Below are 20,796 nucleotides of genomic sequence, written 5' to 3' on the forward strand. Positions count from 1 at the left end.
AAGTGTCGTTCCCGATAAGCTTGTGCGAACTGCACAGGCTAATCTAGGACGACACTTTACGCACAGGTATTAAAACCCATTTTCACGGAGCACGGCCCATATATATGAATCCCGCCAAGAGAAAACATGCATTCATGACAATATTTTCGATTTTTACTTTTTTTTTCATTTTGGGCCTGTTAGTTTTCTTTCTAGTTTGATGTGTGTATAACACTGCATACTTTTCGAACTATAGCCTAATTTAATTTCTGTGTTCGTAACAACAATAAAAGACGTAATTTGAAAGCCACGTCATGTAGCTTTTTTTTCGAATTCACTTCGGATATATTTCATGTATGTTATATCCGTAATCATTGATTTTTAATGATAATGTTCTTGAAAAAGTGTTATTGTTTGGTTAAGTCAAATGGTGTGGTGATAATAATATATGATTTTCTTCAGAAAAATTGAATACCGTAATACAAAGTTTTATATTTAAATAAAAGCACATGCATTCTATCGTTTTGCTCAACAAACAAACGTACATGACTCATCGTACATTAGCAATTACTTGTTAAATGAAACCGTTTACAGCAAGGTACAACCATAAAAATGTCACAGGCTGTCTACTATGGGATACCAAAGGGGTCGAAACTTTAACTTCTGCTCGAGCAGAAAAAAATGCTGCTCGAGCAGCATTTAAATGCTGCTCGACCAGCAAAATGCTGCTCGAGCAGCAAATTTACTGCTCGACCAGCATTTTTCTGCTCGTGCAGAAAAATCGTGCTCGACCAGCATTTATTTTTAGATTATGGCAATAGCCAATCAGAACTCTTGTTATATTTGCCTTTTGGTGCGAAACTGGTTTGTTTGGAAAAAATGGCTGCTGCCATGATGGTGCCTTTTTCACATCTTCTGCAAGTTTATGTGACGACCTGTTTAAAGTTTAACATTGACACGCGGTAAGTGCTTTATATTTTGGCTGCAAACTAGTCGATCAAAAAATTGTTGCCATTCGCTTAATAAGAAAATCGATCATAAATGTCTAACGGCTGTTAAAACTTTTGCGAAAATCACGACGATGACTGAAAAGAATTGCTCAATGGGTGCGCAAGTGTAGGTTCTCTGTTTCTATCGATTTATTTTCTTAATTATTCTTAATAATTGCTTCCGTCACAGGTGCCGATTGCCTGTGATTGTGCCTTTCTGGTTAACATTGTTTACGTTTCTCGTTCTCCCCATACATGTCCTAACTTTTACAATTATCCAAAATATCATGTCTGTTAACCAGTTCTCAGTGCCCCAGATAAGCTGCGTATCTGCATCTTTCACCCTATTAAAATGTTTAAAAATGCAAAGAAATACAATATCATGAGTATTGAAAACGCAACCAATTTGACTTTTGAGCAAATTCGTCAAATTAACGATACAAAACTTCGATTAAAAATGATTTGCTCATTTTAGGTATTTTCTCTTTGGAATTATTATCGTAACGCGGTGACGCTTACATTCAGCAAGCTCAGCAAACGGTCATAGTTATTCAAACGCTATGCGTTTTCAATCTGACCTAATTCCTCGCCCATTGTGCATGTATTTGTAAAGCGTCTGTACTTTCAGTTTCTATTACAATGCGAAATAAAAATAGCTAAGAGAGGTCGAAAGACGTCCGAGAATGTTGCGCCAAAATATCAGCCGATCGCAAACTTTTTTGAATCAAGAAAGCAAGAGCCAATAAGTGCCGAATCATTCGTGTTATCGATTTTGTTAGAAACTGTGTATACAGCAGTTGAGTTGACATCCAAAAAACATGATGGAAAGTCTGTGACTTAACAAACCTGTCAAAAGTATTAAAAGGCATGTCATTGGTTAGAAATTGTCGACATTTTTTAAAGTTTATATCATGGACAGTTTTAAGGATTAAAGATATTAGGAAACATCAGTTTATTAAAATTTATGATGATAGTTTACAGTTCTATTGAATCAATACAAGTGTGCAGCGTCAACCGAAGTAAATCAGCAATTATTTTAAGGTATGCATTTTTATTACTCATTTCACTCTATATGAAGAATGAAATCACCCTATTTTTCAAAATCAATGGTTGAAAACCCTATTTCCCAAATAATTATCTGGGGCACTGAGTTCTTGAGGACTTTTCTCAATTTCAATGTAAATTATTTTTCACCGAGGCCAATTAGCTTGTTCAAAGCTAACAACAGGTAAAATGTGAGTTGTGTCTGAATTACAAGTTGTTTAATTTTTCATAATTGAAATGTTTACAATTTACTATTTATTGAATAGCTTGGCAGTGGATAATTAAGTTCTGGGATGTTATTTTCAGCTCTGAACTGCGAAAAAATTGCATAATAATAACATTGGTGGCACTATAATGAGTTACCTTTCATCTGTCCTTCCATTTAAATGTCCCTAAAGCAGACTTCCCAAACTTTGCAGAAAGAGTTTAGGCATTGTTTTACACACTCATTTTAACCATGGCATGCTATTGTACAACATGTCTTGACGGAAATAATTTCGATAAAAAATATTTGCAGGAAATAATTTTTCCATTGCGAATCGTTAGTATCTTTTTATCTTTATTCTGAAATGCCCCTCTTAAGAATAATGTCATGTATAGCTGGTTTAGAATTAAGGATGATGATATGTCCTAACAGCATTTTGTCATGTCATTTACTGTACTTCTTACTTAACCTACATGTATTTGAATATTCAGTCCCCATATAACTACGCCCATATGTTGTGGACATTTTCATACAAGAATACAAACAGGAATATGTATTGGAGTTTGCTGTATGAATTGACAGTCAATCGGAGGGTAACAGGTTTATTTTTAACCAGATGTGAGGAACTAAACGCAATTTGCAGGGAAAAAAATATATCCCTTAATACCACTTAAGTATATTTGCATCAAAGGAGCTCTGGTGTCGTGAGGTTGAAGAAACTAGTGTTGAATCTAAAACATTAAGCATCATGAACTCAAAAGTGAGAAGCCAAGTCAGACACCGCTAAATGTAAAAAAATCTGTCAGATGTTTGGTCTGACAGGCTAGGAAATTCTGTCAGACTGAAGGATAATTTTTGGATTCTACTTATTAGCATACCTGATAATAGCATATTTATGTTATTAGCATATAGAATGTCAAAGCACAGATTAATTCTTATATTTTAATGTATTTTTCTTCTATTAATAGCATAATTTTTAACCCCAATATTCAGAATTCACTTAAAGTCTTTATAGCATATAGAACATTCTCAGAATGCCAAGAAAATATGCTTTAAATCTGCTAAAAAATGCTCAAATGCAAATGCAAATACCTTAGAATACAATTCCATTTGATAAATATTTATCTTAAACATCAATCATATACAATGTTGCATTTACATTTCACTTTGACGATCAATTATTAACAGATTTGACTTATTGTATGCCCCCAGTTGCTATATTTATGCTAAAATGTGTGTTCCTGTTAATAGCATATTCCTGTTATTAGCATAATTTTTGCTGACATGGTATGCTAAGAACAGGAATCCACTGTAGCAACATATTAATCAGGTATTATGGTTTGAATCCGTGAACTATTATTTTTAATGGTGAAAGAAAATCTCCATTGCGCGTTTTCAAAAATTCCTAATCAAGCTTGGTAAAAGAACACACAGAATAGCAAATTTATTACAGCGCCAAGTTCCGGGTAAAAATGATTGATATTTTTTATATTCCGTAAAGACAAATGCCGCATCATATCCTATGGGTGATTTAAAAAATAATGAAGCCTAAATAAAACATGCATTTATTTTCATACCATTAAGCATGTTTGAGTTCTTTTTCTATCTTACAGAAGTGTTTCCGTGTGATTAACTTAAATGTGAAAATTCTTCTCAATAACTTGCTTCATTAACAAAATATATTGAACAATATCCTTAAAATTGCCCCAAGTGTACTGGTTTTGCGTGACATTTTTTGTAAAAGGCAATTTTCAATTTTATACTTCAATAAAACTTTCAGAAATATAAGGTATTGCCAGATTTGTTTGTTTTGGATTAAGCTTCAACACCTTATTTCGGAGGCATTTTTTCTGTATTATATTTATATATGACTAAGTTACACAAAGTTAAAGCAGGTTTTCATCCGGGGATTCGAGAAAATATCATAACACATTCTATTTAAAAGGTAGATTCTAATTAGTTTGTATTATACATCAGCGGCTCGACTAGAGCCAATCAAAAGACTTGCTGGAGTCTTCAAGCCTCATTCGGTTAATTTAACTCAGCGTTCATTGCTACACTTTTGACTCATACACAAGATGGTTTGTGCTTATCGTGATTCGCGTATGCGGTAATGGATACAGTTCAGCAATGCGTCCGAGTGGACGCACATATTTCAAAACGATGCGTCTATTTCGATATTAATTTGTGCGTCATAGACGCGAGACGCACATGTAGATTATACCCTGGAATAACTAAATCAACAAAAGGTTACCAGACAACAACTTTTGAATGACCCACGTACATTTGTTCAAAACACATTAAATTAAAAATGAATATTTATTATAATGTGATACATTGTAATGGTATAATTATACTCTCAGCATTGAATTGCAATTTTATGCCTGGGACTTCCAAAATTTAATGCTTACAAATGGCTAACATGAGAAGGCTGAACTCCAAGGTCAAAGTCGCACTTACAGGTCAATAGTCAAATATGGCTATTAACAGGTTGTGTTTGACATAAGCGTAGTTTTGCGACAAAAGTGGATTGTGGGGGCAACTGTGCCTTATGAACACGTCTTTTTTTTTTAGGTCTATCATATTTTTCTTTTACTAAGTTCATGCCTTCTATCTGGTAAATTTGTGTCCGTGAACTCATATGAGCTCTTAAGGGCCATCATGGCCCGCTTGTTATGTTAAATAGCTACTTTATTTCAAAAATCTGTAAAATTGATAATTTTAAATGTGTGAAAACAACACAGACTTCAATTGGTATTAGTCTAATTAAGTCTACAACAAACATTTGACATTTTGCAATACATGTATAGCAAAACCATAATTTATATTTAATGAAATTTTATATAATACAGTTTAGAAAATGTCAATATGTGTGTCACACAAATAATAGAACATACATTATGCCACAGTGGATGATTGGTGTTTGAGACGCAGTTCGTAGTTCGGAAGACGCGCAAAAGCAACTCACAAAGTGTTGATTATTTTAGTGTTTATTTTCATAAAGTACTCAATTAACAGCAATAATAACAATTATCTTTAGATAACACAGTTCTGACACACAGTATTAATTGTTTAGTTAAATTAATGTTTGTTTAGAAGCAAGTTTTTCTTGTTACGTTTAATGCAATTTATATATGTATCACAGAATAACACAAAGTCAAGTAAACAAGGACTTGACACATTTTTATCCCCCGCCAAAGGCGGAGGGATATAGTTTTGGTGTTGTCCGTCAGTCTGTCAGTCTGTCATCTGTTAGTCCGTCCATCACAAACTTTTCAGGTCTATATCTCAGAAACTATAATTATAAGAATTTGCATCATGAAACTTAATGAATTTATAGATATCAATGAGGAGAAGTGCCGTGTAGAAGAACCATAACCCTACACTTTCTTAAATAAGGGTTATTGCTCTTTGTTGTTTTTGTATGATGTAACTTTTCAGGGCTATATCTCAGACACGATACAAGATTTCAACATGAAACTTCATGGGCGTATAGATATTAATAAGGAGAAGCTCCATGCACAAGAACCATAACCCTTTACTTTCTTAAATGAGAGTTATTGCCATTTGTTGTTTTTGTATGATGTAACTTTTCAGGGCTATATCTCAGATATGATACAAGTTTTCAACATGAAACTCCATGGGCGTATAGATATTAATAAGGAGAAGCTCCATGCACAAGAACCATACCCCTACACTTTTTTAAATAAGAGATATTGCCCTTTGTTTTTTTGTATGATGTAACTACAAAAAAGTAAGAAAAGGCACAACCCTACAAATAAGCTTTAATTAAGTTATTCACCCATCAATAAACAAAATTTATTTGGTGGGGGATATCAATTAAACGAATTTTCTTGTTGTTTATATTATAAAAGTGAGGACTTCATATAAAATTTATTTATCAAAATGAAGACTTGCCCTAAATTAGTTGTTTGCAAATAAGAATTTTCCCCAAAAATCTTTATATAATTTAAAGTGAGGACTTAAGACACACAATTCATTTGATGAAAATAAAGACTTGTCCTACAATTATTTTTTTTTGGAAAATAATAATTTTCTCAAATAAATGTGAGAACTTGATACACAATTCATTTGATCAAAATAATACTTTTCCTTCAATTACAATGTAGTTTGTTTTTTTGTTAAATAAGATTTTTCTCAAAAACATTCTAATCAATCAAAATGAGGACTTTACACAGAACTTATTTTATTATAAAAGTGAGGACTTGACACACAGATTGATTTATCATAAAAGTGAGGACTTAATGCACACTATCAAAATGATGATTTCCCCTTTAATTAGTTTTTTCAAAATAAGATCTTTGTTAAAAAAAGTATTTGCAATCAAAATGAGGACTTTACACAAAACTTATTTTATTATAAAAGTAAGGACTTGACACACATATTGATTTATCATAAAAGTGAGGACTTAATGCACACTTCTTTTTATCAAAATGATGACTTGCCCTTCAATTAGGTTTTTTGAAAATAAGAACTTTCTCAAAAAAATTATTTGCAATCAAAATGAGGACTTTACACAAAACTTATTTTATTATAAAAGTGAGGACTTGACATACAATTGATTTATCATAAAAGTGAGGACTTGATACACACTTCATTTTATCAAAATGATGACTCCAGTTTTTTAAAATAAGAACTTTCTCAAAAAAATTCTTATCAATCAAAATGAGGACTTTACACAAAACTTATTTTATTATAAAAGTGAGGACTTGACATACAATTGATTTATCATAAAAGTGAGGACTTGATACACAATTCATTTTATCAAAATGATGACTTGCCCTTCAATTAGGGTTTTTGAAAATAAGAATTAACCTCCAAAAACTCTTTATTTCATCAAAATGAGTTCTTAACATACAATTCTTGGCAAGCATGTCTTATGAATCATTTCCTGAATACAATAATTAGATGGACACTGGACAGTTATGTAGATTGATGTTATGATTAAGCTTTCGATTTTGTGATGCAGGAGATGATGCCAATGATTCACCATTAGAAGATATGACGGTAACAGTGGTCCAGAACTTGGCTCAACCAGAGTTCCACCAACATTGCAACATGCACACAACCAGCAAAACATACCAAGGTACTTGGGAGAGAAAATATTTGGTGCTCATATTCAACCATTCTTGTAAAACTTCAACGCGGACAAGTTTATGGAAGTTGTGACAAAGGATTGCTCTCTTTCTTGTGAAACAGCTGGTAAGGCTGGTGATGCCCCAGATGCACTAGAAGACATTAATTTTTAGCTTGTCTATTGTATATGAAATATATATAGTGGAGCTATCCTACTCAACCCGGGATCGGCTTCCCGTAAGCGTAAGCGTGCAAATGTTAAAGTTTGCGTATTTCCTATGTCCCTTGACAAATTTCTTAAATATTTTGCATACTTCTTTACCAACATGACCCCAACTTACAAACAAGAGCAGACAACTGTATCAATCATTTTATAAGAATAATGGCCTTTTTTCCACTTAGAATATGCATATTATTAATAACTCTATGTAAAAGTTTGTGAACCACCCCAAATATTTCCTATGTCCCTTGACATATTGCTTTAATATTGTGCATACTTCTTTACCAACATGACTCAAATTTGACCCTGCCTTGGGGGGTCAAAAAATTGAAAATTTGCTTATTATATAAGGCCTATTTTGTGAAAACTTTAAAAATCTTTACATCCATAACCATTGGGCCTAGGGCTACCAAATTTGGTATGTAGTGACATCTAATAGTCCTCTACCAAGTTTGTTCAAATTTTGCCTGACTACAGTACAGACACAGTGTACTTAAACAAAAAGCCCGTCAGCAGTGTTCTTTTTTCTTGATGGGTGACACTTCCCGGGGGATGAACACGCTACTTACCGCGTTGTTTGGCCGTCATTCACCTTGTTTCACGATGAAAAGGAGTCGGCAACATGGGAATTGGAAATATGCATTCCGCAAACTAGGATACATTGTAAATAACCGAAATAATAAATATTCGGCCGATGGGGAAATGGCAAAAAATGACTTCGCAAACTGACAATCTGAAATTCAAAATTCAGCAATGCGGTACAAAGATAGCGACGATCACAGCTTCATTGCTTTATTTGTCCGTTTCACCAATTTTAGATTTTTAACTGTGTAGAGGTTAAACCACTTTCGACAGCTAATTGGTGTTTATCTGTTGTGTAATGCCAATAAAGTTGTGAAAAACTAAAGAGTCAGTGTTTATTACATGTATTCCCTATCAGAGCTGTATGTGTAAGAAAAATAAATGAAATTATGAAGATGATTTATATACATGCTAACGCAGTGTAACTGTTAATAGATATTCATTTTCATTTTTACCCGTTACGGTTATCAGAAAGTCCCCAGGAAGCACTTTTTTTTCATAATTTGTATGACACAATAAAACATTATTTGTACATGATCGTATTGCATTTAATCTAAATAAAATTTGCTCGTCCAATGAAAGTTGTGTCCCATAATGCATTGTACTCTTTACACTTCTGATGAATGGTGTAGGCCTCAGATTTTGGCTTTTTGAGAAAAAAAAACTGTTGAAAACATGCCCCCGGGGTAAATTTTGGCCATGCCCCATTACCCAGGTGAGTGATAAAGGGCATTTTTTCAATCTTGTCTAAAAAAATTCATAAATATAACAATGTTTCATTATAAATTTCTGCTTGAAAAGAGAGAATATGTATTGCTTAAATAAGGTTTATAGTAAATTAAAAACAGCGTTATTACATGTATACCCCTTTAAGCTACTGTAATCCTTTAGTTCAGAAACATTTCAAACAGCTATATGGGGAACAAAATAATGTTCTATGGTCCAACCAGTTTGTATAATGTTTTAAAACTATTCAATATTCCCCACAGGATTTTGAATAGCTCAACAAATGAGATATTTTACACCTAAAGAAGATTCCTTTGTGTTAAATAGACATGCTCAAATATCCACAAACATTTTTTATGCTCCCCCAAAATTTATTTTGGGGGGAGCATATTGTCGCCGCTTCTTCTGTTCGTCTGTGTGTCCGTCCGTGCACAATTTTTGTCCGGGCTATTTCTCAGCAACTCATGACCGGAATTCAATGAAACTTTATGGGAAGTTTCACTACCAAGAGGAGATGTGCATATTATCAGCGGGTTCTGGTCGGATGATTTTTCACAGAGTAATGGCCCTTTGAAATTTTCCATTAACTGTACATATAGTGCAATTCTTGTCCGGGCTATTTCTCAGCAACTAATGACCGTAATTCAATGAAACTTTATGGGAAGCTTCACTACCAAGAAGAGATGTGCGTATTATTAGCGGGGTCTGGTCGGATGTATATTCACAGAGTTATCGCCCTTTGAAATTTTCTATAAAGCAATTATTGTCCCCCCAACTACTGTGCCCTCAAGACGTTTCCTTTTATCTGAATATATAGTGCAATATTGTGACAAAAAAAACCTTTGGGGAGCATTGATCACCGGTCTCTGACGGTTTCTTGTTTTATTATGTTTCCTTTAAGCTGAATAATGTTCAATATGATATTTAAGCAAATTAGCCAATGGTTTATTTAACCCATTCCAATAAGAATTGGAAACTTATCAACATTTTATTTGTATAACTTTATGTGCAATTTGCATGTCAGATTTTTGTGAATTAGTAGCTTTGATATTGCAATTGTTTAATTACTGTAATTTAAATCATACTTACAAAACCTTTAAAATCAATGCTATTAAGTTTCTATATATGAAGAAGACGACGCAGAAGAAGAGGACAAGGATGCATTCTACGACGCCTTCAAAGTGTTTCAAAGGACATCCCCCAACACGACATGCTGATGTTGCTCGGCGACTTCAATGCTAAGGTTTGCTGCGATAACAAACAAAAAAAGAGGACCATGGGAAGACATGGAGTGGATGTGATCACCAACAACGGGGAGAGATTAGTCAATTCTGCCAACAGAACGACTTGGTCATAGGAGGGACCCTGTTCGCGCACAAGTAGATCCACAAACTTACATGGACATCACCAGACAGCAGGACCCAGAACCAGATCGACCACATCATCATCACCTACACAAGGTCGATATATCGTATTAAATATATCATGCGTTGCCGCGACTGTCAAGAAAAATATTGTGCGTCGCCGCGACTTTTAAGAAAAATATTGTGGGTCGCCGCGACTGTCAAGAAGGACATCCCCCAACACGACATGCTGATGTTGCTCAGCGACTTCAATGCTAAGGTTTGCTGCGACAACAAAGACAAAAAAGAGGACCATGGGAAGACATGGAGTGGATGTGATCACCAACAACGGGGAGAGACTAGTCAATTCTGCCAACAGAACGACTTGGTCATAGGAGGGACTCTGTTCGCGCACACGGAGATCTACAAACTCACATGGACATCACCAGACAGCAGGACCCAGAACCAGATCGACCACATCATCATCACCTACACAAGGTCGATATATCGAATTAAATATATCATGCGTCGCCGCGACTGTCAAAAAAAAAATTGTGCGTCGCCGCGACTTTTAAGAAAAATATCGTGGGTCGCCGCGACTGTCAAGAAAAATATCAAGTATCGCTTCGTGTTTCTAGTTTGGCCCTTGATGAAAGAAGTGCAAGATTATATATGGCACTATCAGGATTCCGTATGTTTTAGTATTTGCTCCTTGTTGTCCTGGGTATTGAACCCTCAGGGCAGGCAAGTCTAGTGGTTATGTTTTAGTATTTGCTTCTTTTTGTCCTGGGTTTTGAACCCCCAGTGCAATTTTTGTTTGTATGCCCCCAGTAGGGTGGAATATGGCAGTTTTACTGTTCATCCAATTGTCTGTGAAGTGAACTATTTCTAAATTTATTAAGTGCTTGATTTAAAATATGTAATTACCACTATATGTAGATGTAAAATGACACAATTTTCAATCGAAGTTATGTAAATGTTCCTGAATTATTTGCACATGCACTAAACCATGGCAGATTTGCAAAGCCTCTGACAAAGCAATAGATGGTTTACGTGGGTAATGTCTTTGACATATCTTTCTTTTCTTTTTTATTTGAGACATCTTCAGAAACAACGATAATTATTTGTAAAAATGGTTGAGTGTATGAGTGCACATTTGTGTGTCTGTTACTGTATGTATGTGTGTGTTCGGGTTTGTACAGACAGTAACTACATCATTCAGCACATCATTCAGCATGCAATTTTAAAATTAATAATTACAAAAGACCATCATTAGGAGGCGGTGTTTAACATGTAACACCTGTCTACCTTACTTAAAGGTCAAGGGCACACTTACAGGTCGAAGGTAAAATTTGTCCAAACTGTTTCTTTGTCATTAATGGAGCAATAACTGACAACAAATGTTCACCAGTTTGTGTTAAGACCCATGTTCCCGGCTCAAAGTCAGACTAAAAGGTCAATGGTCAATCCAAACTGATACTTCAATAGTAATTATGCACTTCTTAAATAACTTGCCAAATGTGTTTAACAGTTACATGTAGAAACCTCTTTCATGTTCCCTTAATGGTTAAGGTAACACTTAGATGTCAGTTGTCATATTTGAGCATTATACAGCTTGGCGAAACTTAAAAATGGTCACGCATAAGGCATGTCTCCCTAATAATAATTACAGCGTATTATTTTCAGGTTTGCAAAAATGATATATTTTGATGTCAGATAGATCATGTGTTATTGCTAATTTAAACAAATTCATTTCAACATGCAATTTCAGCTAAGTAACCAGTTTATGTGATTTGCATAATAATAGCGTGTTCATGTCAACTTGTCAGTGTTATAGTTTATTGTACGTGTATTTCATATTCCTTTTTATTCACTTGTTTGAGAAATGGCTGAAATAAGGAAACATCAGACTTAATCCAAAGCATAAAGTTGTCCACCAAAAATGGACTGAATACAATTTTACATTTATGCTAACTTAATGGCAGTAATAAAAAGCTTGATAGGACAGTCAAGGTCACAAAGATGGCTTGGGACAGCTCTGGTTTGTTTACACCCCTTTTCAGTGTTTACATCCTGTATGCCAAGTAATAATTACTTTACCTTATTAGTGCACATAGCTTTTTAAAGGGGTTTATGGAAAGGGGTTTTATCCTCTGTATAACACTTGCTTTTTTCTTAATATTTTGCTATGTATTTCATTTTCATTTTATGTGATTCAATTGAAAGATGGAATTAACAAATTCCAAAGCAGGGTATTTATCATACAAAGAAACATGATATTCCCGTGGTAACTAAATTTACATTTATAATGATATAAAAATTTAACATTTCGTAACCATATCAGCTATAATCTCTTTTCAGTCGAATAAAATTTTACTGCCATGTCATTTTTTGGTGTTAATATGATACCATTAACAACTCTGTCATATAATTTTGATATCACATACCACATCAATTATGTTAATTCGTTTAGGATAGGTGGATTTATTTCAGTTGGATAGCATATATTCAGGTGTTCAGTAGCCTGGTAGGCGCCTTGTATATCATTAAAAGCGGGATAGCATCTTAAAATGTCACATTCAAATGAAATATCACTTTTCACATAGTTTATAGTCACAATGAAACATGTTTGTCTATATTTGTGTATTTGGTATTGCAGGGTATGTTTGTATCACCTGTAGTGATAGCTCTATTCTGTTTACCCTCTGTATACAAAAAACGATCTTGATGAGAAAAGACAGAAACAAACATGTACCGGTATTATTTCTGTAATGCCTTTCTATAATGGACAAAGAAATCTTGATATAATACTCTTAATTTTCTTTTTTGTTTGTATTCAGTGTACTTATTGCAAATGCTAAACCAGGAAATATGAATAAAAGTATGTTTTCATATAACCTTGAAACCTGTGTTGAAAAAGAGAATGTTTTTTTTAATTTAGGACAATTTTTTGGTCTGTGTAGCCCTTATTTCACTAAAATGGACATGTTTTATTTTCAATAATCAGATTTTTCTTGTGATCAGATGGCATCGAAGAGTCGAAAAATTGTTAATAGGTCAAACTAAGGATATCTGAGCTGAGATTCAATTTGTTAACTTATAATATGATTTGAAAAAAATCTCAACAAGATGCTATGCAAACTATGTGTAATTTACTGATATTTTAGTCATAAAGCACAGTGTATTAGAATTTATCATACCACCACATTGATATTTGCCTGATAAAACGTTGCATGATATATTTTTAGCTCACTTGAGACTAGAAGCACATGAGGACGCTCCAACCCAACCCTCAAACCATAATCTGGGACAAGACTATACGCACATGAGGACGCTCCAACCCAACCCTCAAACCATAATCTGGGACAAGACTAGACGCACATGAGGACGCTCCAACCCAACCCTTAAACCATAATCTGGGACAAGACTATACTCACATGAGGACGCTCCAACCTGACCCTCAAACCATAATCTGGGACAAGACTTGACACACATGAGGACGCTCCAACCCGACCCTCAAACCATAATCTGGGACAAGACTATACTCACATGAGGACACTCCAACCCAACCCTCAAACCATAATCTGGGACAAGACTATACGCACATGAGGATGCTCCAACCCAACCCTCAAACCATAATCTGGGACAAGACTATACGCACATGAGGACGCTCCAACCCAACCCTCAAACCATAATCTGGGACAAGACTATACGCACATGAGGACGCTCCAACCCAACCCTCAAACCATAATCTGGCACAAGACTATACGCACATGAGGACGCTCCAACCCAACACTCAAACCATAATCTGGGACAAGACTATACGCACATGAGGACGCTCCAACCCAACCCTTAAACCATAATCTGGGACAAGACTATACGCACATGAGGACGCTCCAACCCAACCCTCAAACCATAATCTGGGACAAGACTATACGCACATGCTCTGGGACAAGACTATATGCACATGCTCAAAGCCCAGTTTTCCCAAAACGCGACTCAAATTTTAATGCTTCTCTTACTACATAGAAACCATACAGTGTGAACTTCATTTCAATTTGTAACCCTGATATAGTGATCAGTTATCTCAGCAGTCTCAAACATCTCACTTTTCATTATTCCCCTCAAAATCAGCATTCATATTGGCCGTAAAGAATGTCATAGTGGTATAAAATTGCATAAGCTAAAATTCACCAATCCATACAACTCCATCATCAGACATTCAGTTGCAACCATCCGTTATATATATGAAATTTATGCAACTTTTAATTTATTCAACGTTTTCAAATAAATGAAATTCTTAACATATCATATCTTATTATCCATTCATTTGTAGCCGACCGTCAAATATATATCATACAACAAAACATGATACAAAATATATCAAATATAAAACGCATTTCTACCGAACAAATGTTAAAACATATTCTAGGTCAATCACATTAAATTAAATATATACCCTACAAACACATAACTTTTGTTTATTATAATTTCTCAAATATCAAACATATTTTTTATAGGTCAATGACACAAAATTTTAACCCATTTATGCCTAGCGTCCTGAAAAAAAGGACTTTGCAAACAGCGTAGACCCAGATGAGACGCCGCATGATGCGGCATCTCATCTGGGTCTGCGCTGTTTGCTTTAAGGAATTTCTGTAAGAAATATTCTAAATATAGAAATAAATATACTAGACATCCCTAATTTTGGAAATAAATTGATCCAATCTAGAAGGATGGGAGAGTCCACTTGGCATAAATGGGTTAATGACTATTTGATTGAGAACATTACATCAACAAATAGCCTTCATCAGCTAACCAAACTGATGCGCTACCCTGTCTAATTGGGGATTAGCATGTGAGAGCATCATATGTCAGCGCTAATTAGATAATTAATCTGTTTCCAACCGTAATTAATTTATGTATGAAAGGTCTTGTATTAGCAAGGTGTCCCATCAAGCAAATGACACACTTAAGATCAACCCTTTGCATGCTGGGAAATTTGTCGTCTGCTAAAATGTTGTCTGCTTAATTTCTTAAATTAGCATTTTCTTCGATTTTTTTTTCAAAAAATACTATCAAAATAGCAAACAGTTTGGATCCTGGTGAGACGCCACGTTCTGTGGCGTCTCATCTGGATCCAAACTGTTTGCAAAGGCCTTCAAAATTTGGTTCCAGCACTGAAAGAGTCAAACAAACCATCAACCACTTTTTCAAAGGTGTATCATGACCCAGCAAAGGTTTGTATAACCCAGCTATGCAGGTTTATGACAATAATACAATGACCCTGTCACAATTTCCATTGAAGTATTGCATTATTGACTCTATCATTACTTTGTATAATGATTGGGTTATGATAGTATAGGTATTGATGTTTGTGTTAATTTGTATGGTATGCCAGTAGTGTAAATGTTGTAGTTTACATTAATCCTTTGCCAGTTTGTTTTCTGTTTTCTTTGGTTGGATTCTTATCGAATGACACTTAATTGTGTGTATTCTTTTACTTGATTTCTCATTATTTGGCAAGATTGTATTTCTTATTCTGTGACTGGATTCTTTATTCTTTGACTTGATTTCTCATACAATTTAGCAATTTTGACTGTATTCTGTATTTCATATTCTGTGACTCCTAGCTGGTTTTATTAATCTTTGACTTGATTTCTTATTAAGTGGATTCATGGATTTGATTCCCTATTCTTTCAATGGAATCTAAAATCCGTCCTTTTTGTCTGAATTCCCATATTATTTGACTGGATTATGTATTATTATATGTTTTTTTACTGTCTTACTGAATTTCTTGTTTATGCTATATACTTTATTAATGTACATAGCCGGATTCCTCATTTGTTTTCTTAAATCTGTAAGCTTAGTAGTCTTTGGCTTCATTTCTTATCCTTTGGGTTAATTCTTAGATCATTTTGCTAATTTTATTCTTTGGATTAATTACAATTTGTTTGTCTGGATTCTGTGTTGGCTTCATTTATCTATCACCTTCCATTCTTTGACTTGATAGGTTTCTATGTCTATACTGCACTCTTGGGATGTATTGATATGGCTTGGTTATGTCATCAGCAAACTTTAGATTTGTTTGAACTGGGGTAACATAAACATTTAGTGCCTGTTGATGTTAAAGAAGGATGTCTAATGCTTTATCCTGGCAACTATCAACCAACCACATGCTGTTGTTTCAATCGCTTACTTTCATTTTATGAAAGTCCAATGTTTACTTCATGCATTTACTTCATGTGTGTTGTAAAGTACATTTTTAAAGTACATTTCTTTTAGGATGGAGATAAATTATTTTACCCTTTCCCACTCAGAAGCAAAGTGAAAATGGCTGTGTGCAAACAGCATAAACCAGAACAGCTTGCGAGTAACTCGAGTCACTTGCGGACTGTTCAGGTTTTATGCTGTTTGCTGCTCATCAGTATCTAAGGGATGGAAATGAAGCCTTTAAAACATGAATTCAAAGGTAAACAAGAGCACCGCCTTGCGGGTGCAGACCGCTCATCTATTTTCTTTTTAAAGGTGAAGGGACTCTCATTTTCAATCACAAAGGAGGGAGGAGTGGAGTGAAGAGGGGTGTATAGTGTGGGGTTGTGGACATTTATTACATTATCTTCCAAAAAAGCGAAAAACAAAAAAAAAAAAAAAATCGGGGGGGGGGGGGGGGGGGGGGGGTATAGTGTGAGGGTGTGGTGATAATTTGTGAGATGATCTTAAAAAAAAAAAAAAAAAAAAAAAAAAAAAAAAAATTGGGGGGGGGGTGGGGTGGGGGGGGTGGGGTGGGGGTATAGTGTGAGGGTGTGGTGGTCATTTGTGAGATGATCTTAAAAAAAAAAAAAAAAAAAAAAAAAAAAAAAAAATTAGGGGGGGGGGGGGGAGGGCACGGGGGATGGTTTGGGTGAAGTCTATTGTGGTATGTCAGGTAAGAGTAGTTTCATCAAAGTATCAATCAAATCTAATCATAAATAAAGAAGTTATGGCAATTTTAGCAAAATTTAATAATTTGACCTTGAGAGTCAAGGTCATTCAAAGGTCAAAGTAAAATTCAAGTTGCCAGGTACAGTAACCTCATGATAGCATGTAAGTATTTGAAGTTTGAAAGCAATAGCCTTGATACTTCGAGTGGATCGAAACACAAAATTTAACCATATATTAAAAGTTACTAAGTCAAAAAAGGGCCATAATTCCGTAACAATGACAACCAGAGTTATGCAACTTGTCCTTTTACTGTACCCTTATGATAGTTTGTGAGTGTTCCAAGTATGAAAGCAATATCTATGATACTTTAGGGGTAAAGTGACCAAAACATAAATCTTAACCAAATTTTCAATTTTCTAAGTATAAAGGGCCCATAATTCCGTCCAAATGCCAGTCAGAGTTACATAACTTTGCCTGCACCGTCCCCTTATGATAGTTCATAAATCTTGCAAGTATGAAAGCAATAGCTTTGATACTGTAGGAATAAAGTGGACCTAAACACAAAACTTAATCAAATTTTCAATTTTCTAAGTATAAAAAGGGCACATAATTCTGTCAAAATGCCAGTCAGAGTTACATTACTTTGCCTGCACAGTCCCCTTATGATAGTTAGTAAGTGTTGCAAGTATGAAAGCAATAGCTTTGATGCTTAAGGAATAAAATGGACCTAAACACAAAACTTAACCAAAATTGTCAATTTTCTAAGTATAAAAAGGGCACATAATTCTGTCAAAATGCATGCCAGAGTTATCTAACTTTGCCTGCCCAGTCCCCTCATGATAGTAAGTAAGTGTACCAAGTTTGAATGCAATAGCATTGATACTTACTGAGAAAAGTGGAACTAAACGCAAAACTTAACCAAAATTTTCAATTTTTTAAGTATAAAAAGGGCACATAATTCTGTCAAAATGCACGCCAGAGTTATCTAACTTTGCCTGCCTAGTCCCCTCATGATAGTAAGTAAGTGTACCAAGTTTGAATGCAATAGCATTGATACTTTCTGAGAAAAGTGGACCTAAACGCAAAACTTAACCGGACGCCGACGCCAACGCCAACGCCGACGCCGACGCCAAGGTGATGACAATAGCTCATAATTTTTTTTCAAAAAATAGATGAGCTAAAAATGGCCATAAATGAGCTTGTCCGGGCCATAACTATGTTGTTCATTGTGAGATTTTAAAATCATTTGGCACATTTGTTCACCATTAATATTGGACGATGTGTCGCGCGAAAGAATTACGTCGATATCTGCAACGTCAAGTTCACACTGTGAGTTCAAAGGTCAAAAATGGCCATAAATGATCTTGTCCGGGCCATTACTATGTCATTTATTGTGAGATTTTAAAAAAACCTGGTACATTTGTTCACAGTCATTGGACGATGTGTCATGCGAAAGAATTATGTCGATAACTCCAAGGTCTAGGTCACACTTGGAGTTCACAAGTAAAAAAATGGCCATAAATTTGGACGGCATGTCATGCGAAAGAATTCAAGATTTCAAAAGTCGAAATGGCCATAAATGATAATGGCATTATAATTCTAAAAAATCGCCATAAATTTAATTCTCTTGTTTTGTAAAGACAGCATGCAAAATAGTCTGTGTCAATGCGGCACGTGGGGGTATACATCACGTCTGTGACAAAGCTCTAGTTTGCTTAGTAAAGATCTTCATTAACTTTTATTCAACAAAATAATGGGAGAATGTAGAATATAATCATCGTACCTTTCTGTTGGTGCATTGGTTTTTAGAGCCTTGCATTTTCCTTTAATTTATAAAGGTCATGATATTTCAAACTGTGTTATAGAGTCCCACTTTTGTCAAATAACCCTGAAAATTAGGTTAAACAAGAAGATTACTCATATTTTAATTTATTAATGTGTCATATAATGAAATACAGCATTCTCTTTGCTCCATTATATTATTTTGTATAAAAAGTAGTTTTTTTGTGTCTTAATGTGATTGTATATTTATGATGCATAAAACATGAATACTTTTCACTGTCAAACTATCGTTCTTGCAATTTTGTTTTCAGAAATAGTATTTTTTTGTGAACACTTAATCTAGTGAATATAATGCTTTTCTTTTTGCAAACAAATGTTGTTGTTTTTTACGTTATGTATGAATGACTTTTACTTTATTTCCAGACTGCCGAATGTTTGGTCAGGAAAAAGCATCCCAAAATGTTGCGACAGGCCCATGTTTCAGTTTATCGAGACTAGTCGTGAAACACAGACTTCTGATTCATGGAGTGCGGCAAACATATCTGTGCGACTCGTTCACTCCACTGTAAAGACCCGCACGGCATTAAAATGGATATCATCCGACGTTTGCAAACGATGGCTGCATGAGGTCTGCGTCTCACAACCTACATCCCAAAATAGCTTTGTGTGTGATGTTTGTATTGCACAATATAGTTGATGTATTGAAAGCAGGCTTTAAAAATAAATCAAGGTCAACTTCAATTTAAAATTAAAACTAGAAATGGCGCGGCAGAGGCCGACGAGTATCCCCATGCCGCATGTTTGACCCAGGGGCGCCCTAGGTTTGGTAATGGGGCCATGCATAGTCAAGGCTTTGTTGATTCTGGTGGCGGTGAAAATGTTAAAATCGAAGTCCTTTATATAAGAGTAAAATTCACTTGGATTTAGGTCCTCATCCTGCTCTCCTAAAAAATCTAATACTGAATCAACTTAACTGACGTCCATTATGTACATATCATCCTCATTGGAATGAAATGGCTGAACTTGCTCTGTTATAGCCAATCTTCATGCTTCTGCTTTGGAAAAGTTATGTTTTGAGGTTAAATGGTTGACTAAATAGTAGCGTCTCAGAAATTTTATATCGCAATCTTGTACACAACAATGAAAATGTTAAATTTCATGTCTGTCATTGATGTGCCTGTTCAAGAGTCCTTTTTGCTTTAAATTGTTTGTCACATTTTTCACACTTGAACATTTTGAAAGATTTTCATAATGAGTCTAAAAGTGTGATTGAACAAATTGAAAGTTTCAGCCCTTTTATAGATTCTTGAGGCGCTATTCCATGAGTTTCTCATGCTTTTTATGCTTGACTGCATTCTATCTCTTCTCTAAAATACAGGTGTCCCTTTGCACCAATATTTTATAATCCCTTGTATAAACATTAGATGGATGAGCTAAACCATTTCACAGATGAATAAACACAAATAATTGCCTACTAAATACATCTCTGCGCCACTACCGTGTAACAATATATATGTTTTCAATACACAAGCTTCATTGTTGAATAATTCCTTTGTCCGATGAAAATGCTTGCACTTCTTCTGATTGGGTAGATAACCACTTAATAGATTTCGAAATTTAAACGCGGACCTTAAGTTCAAGGTCAAGGTCACAGGGGTCAAAACTTTTTAATGCGCATGGAAAGGTCTTGTCCAGATACACATGCATACCAAATATGAAAGCAATATCTGAAGGTACACAGTAGGTATGAGCCTTTTTCGAATCGTGTTTGCAGATTTCGAAACCTAAACGCTGGCCTAATGTTCAAGGTCAAGGTCACAGGGGTCAAAAATTGTATGCGCATGGTAAGGTGTTGTTCAGATACACATGCATAGCAAATATTATACCAATAACTGAAGGGACACA

At 34.9% G+C, this 20,796-nt stretch overlaps 2 long non-coding RNA genes across 2 annotated transcripts in view; both read left to right on the forward strand.

The window, feature by feature from the left end:
- The window catches only part of LOC127844239 (uncharacterized), a 47,234-nt gene that overhangs the window by 15,414 nt on the left and 11,024 nt on the right, over positions 1–20,796 (forward strand). The gene's annotated exons all lie outside the window — the stretch shown is intronic.
- LOC127844238 (uncharacterized) lies at positions 800–19,348 on the forward strand. The gene is made up of 3 exons (XR_008032637.1): positions 800–941; positions 7,208–7,324; positions 19,315–19,348. It is a non-coding gene; the product is annotated as an uncharacterized LOC127844238 (long non-coding RNA).

Source organism: Dreissena polymorpha, chromosome 9 (genome assembly GCF_020536995.1).
Source record: "Dreissena polymorpha isolate Duluth1 chromosome 9, UMN_Dpol_1.0, whole genome shotgun sequence".
Classification (NCBI taxonomy): domain Eukaryota; kingdom Metazoa; phylum Mollusca; class Bivalvia; order Myida; family Dreissenidae; genus Dreissena; species Dreissena polymorpha.